Here is a 3431-nt window from a genome sequence, read left to right on the forward strand (position 1 = left end):
AGAGGAAACAGATAGGGCAGAAGAGATGCAGGGCACACCTGGAGAGGAGAGGTGGGGGACAGCAGAATACAGGTGCACCTGGGAAGGAGGAGTGGGGGATGGCAGGATGCCTAACCCAGCTGCAGAGGAGGGACTGGAAGGTGGGGGACAGTCCAAGACAACCCATCGAGGAACCAGCGAGTCCATGCATCAGCTCCCTGTTCACCTGGTGCTGAATACATTTGATCACCTTCAGAGAGGGGAGGACTTTGCCAAGGCCTATTGAGGATAATAGTAAAATTTTATTACAAGTCAAGGCGCACTTCTGCAAAAGTGTGGGGGCCAAAGAAAGTCACTGATGTTTGAAGGCAAAGGACCATTTTGTCCAAATGCTACAGATGCAGTTTGTGGTCTGTCGGGTGGGACCACCCCAGGGAGCTCCTGGAGGTGCTGTCCCCCCAGGGGTGGTGTCCATGTGGAGGCGCTGTCTCCCTAGGGTGAAGTCCCCTGGAGGCAATGTCCCCCCAGGAGTGGTGTCCACGTGGAGGCGATGTCCCCCTGGACGTAGTGTGCCCTGGAGGTGATGTCCCTCTGGGGGTGGTGTCCCCTGAAGGTGATTCCCTTGGAGGTGAGGCCTTTGACCAGCTCCTGAGGAATCCCAGGGGTACACCTCCATGGGCCCCCAGGTTTCCTGTAAGAGTTGCTTCTGGCTGGGCCTCCATAGGAGTTTTGATGCCCAGAGCTCCCATGGGATGGATAGCAGCTCAGGAGTCCCATCTTGGGCTCGTTTGGGGCCCACGGCCCTGCCAGCTGGCCGGAGGTCTGTGGCTGGTGTCGGCAATGCCACCTTGGCAAGGATGGGCACATTTGTGTCGGGTGCAAGCCATGAGCCAGCATCCAGTGGTCCCTCTGCAGCAGGGAGGACAGGCAGGGGTGCTGGTCCCTGCTTGGGGTTGGCAGTCCCGGTGATGCTAAGGAGGGAAGTTTCTTAGCCGGTGTCCAGGAGGGTTTTCCCCGCTGCTCTGTGGTCCAGCCTCCTCTCCCAGCTCCTCCTGGGGCAGAGTGATTCTGTTAACACACATCCAGGCACCCGCTCCCTTTCGCACCCTCCTGTCAGCTCCCCATCTGCTCAGAGCCAGCCCTGGGTCTCTGATAATGACCCACAAGGCCTCCACCCTCCCCCAGCCACTATCCCCTATCCCTGCCCTCCAGCCAAGCTGCCACCCTGGAGCACCTCACACCCTCAGGCCTGACCCCACCTCAGGGCCTTTACACCGATGGCTCCCTGGGCCCCAGAGCTTTCAACAGACGCTCAGAGGCACCATTCACATCTTCCAGGAGGCACCTTCTCAGAGAACCTTTCCCTCCAAACTTTTGACACCCCTCACCCCCCTGACCATATCTTAGCCCCTTTCCCTGCCCAAATTTTCTCCATTAGCACCGAAGGCTCCTACCTCCCTGCCTCTCCTACTCCTCCACGGTTCCTTCCACAGCATGCGAAGGCCTTGCCGGTTCACCCGTCCTGTCCAGCTGCTGGCTGCTGGACCCCTTGCCTGGAGTGGGTGAGCGCAGGTTTGCACTCAGCAGCGCCCTATGGAGACTGGCCGAGGGACTAGGAGTGGGGAGGGCTGGATGCAGAACCTGCTTCTTAGCAGGAGATGGAAGGTCCTGGCAGTGTCACCCCCTTCCCCAGGCCCCTGGTACTGCCCACTCCGCCACCCCTCCTCCACCGGTGGGCTTCCTGGACCTGCGCATACCTGGCAAGTGACCCTCCATCCAGGGCCCCACGTGTGCCCTCCAGCTGGGCCCGACAGGTTAACTGGGCTCACTACTCACAGGGCGACATTCAGGCTTCGCTATGTCATCTCCGCAAACCAAGACCCACAGATAGGCCCAGGAGCCCCGGGTTCAACCAGACCCATCAGGGCCTCCTCAGGAGCAGGACTGCTGCCCTGATGGGGTTACTCACAGGTTGAACCACCCCCCAGTTCACATGCTGGCATCCTAACCCCAGAACAGTAGGTGATCGAGATGTTTGTTGAATGAATCCATGACCTGAGCGTACCCTTCAGCGGGTGACTTCTGTATTTACTCTCAGTTCTATGGAGGTATTTCTGCCTCTCTCAGGGGATGAAGGTGAATTTGTATGTGAAAGTGGTTCACACCTAGAGTGGTTCCTGTTTTCCCCAATGACTGGAGGACTTCAGCAGTCTTAGTGGGCCGGGACGGGGCCGGGAGGGCCCTGGGATGTGACTGAGCCACCCCCTCATGGGGAGCCTGCGGAGCTTGGACCCCTTCCAGTGGCACTGCCATGTCGGCACCTGCCATCTGCATCTAATGATGTCACCAGGGGACCTATGTGCTCAGCCCCCAGTGAGGAGGGCTCTTCTTAAGGGCTGGCCCCAAGGGGTGTGGCTGGGGATGGGCTTGGCAGGGTGTGACCCTCCCCTCCCTGTGTCTCCCAGTCTGGGGTCCAGGAGGAAGATGTCGCTAGAGGATGGACAGAGGGAGGGGTCCCATTACCAGCAAGAACTGCCGATCCAGGGCATCTAATCCGTCTAATCGCCTTCTTCCTGTGGGCCATTGATCCCCTAACGGCCTTCCAGCTTGAGGCCAACTGTCTGCCCTTCCAGGCACTCCTCGCTCCCTATCCCCACCCCCCCAACCCCAAACCCCGCGGGGAAATTTCGCATTTTCCTGGTATCAGCGGGAAACTAGGAAATGCTTCGGAAAGCAGGGCTGCATAAAACAATGGTTTAAGGGGCCGAGGTCTGGATAAACAGCCTCGTTGCCCTTTGGAATCTGGGGATTTAAAGCGCACTCAGGAATGTGTGTTCTGGGTGGGAAGAGATAAAACCAACAACGCCAGCAATTCTGCTCTGGGGCCGAGGCAGCCTGACACAGGAGGGAGGCGGGAGGGGGGCGAGCGGGGTCCCCCAGCTGCTCTGGAACGCCAAGACCCGGCCTGCGGCCTCAGCAGTGCAGCCTGGCTCCCCGTCACGGGGCGCTGCTCAGCGCGCACCCGGCAGTGCGGCTGCCAAGGTCCCTGCTAGGTGGACCCGGGTCTGGTGTCCGGGGGGCGGGGCCTCACTGCTGGAGGCGGGTCTGCATCGTGGCCCGCGCGTTGCTATGACCCCTCTGCGGGCAACCAGTCTCTGGGATTTGCTTGGGGGTGGGGTGGAGGTCCGGGGGTGGGGCGGGTGCTGCTGTGATTTTCTATAGAATTGGGGGATGTTAGAGTTGGTTGTATCCAAGGAGTGATATGCCCTGGAATCAGCACGATGGCTCTTGCCGGGACCATTAACCAGGGCTGGCTCAGCCTGAGCGAACAGTGACCTGCATACTCCTCCAGTTCCTGAGAAGTCGGTCCTCATCCTGCATGGATGGGACCCTTAGGTCAGCCCCTCGTGGTGGGGAGAGGCAGTGCAGCTCCTCCCCTCCTGAGATGAAGG

General features: G+C 59.8%; 1 long non-coding RNA gene across 1 annotated transcript; it reads right to left on the bottom strand.

Moving 5' to 3' along the window:
- Positions 1-261: 261 nt before the first annotated feature.
- LOC131828157 (uncharacterized) lies at positions 262-1642 on the bottom strand. Its single transcript, XR_009352259.1, has 2 exons — positions 1434-1642; positions 262-1031 (listed from the first exon to the last, which is right to left on the bottom strand). It is a non-coding gene; the product is annotated as an uncharacterized LOC131828157 (long non-coding RNA).
- Positions 1643-3431: the final 1789 nt, after the last annotated feature.

The sequence above is a fragment of the Mustela lutreola genome, chromosome 3 (assembly GCF_030435805.1).
Source record: "Mustela lutreola isolate mMusLut2 chromosome 3, mMusLut2.pri, whole genome shotgun sequence".
Taxonomy (NCBI): Eukaryota; Metazoa; Chordata; class Mammalia; order Carnivora; family Mustelidae; genus Mustela; species Mustela lutreola.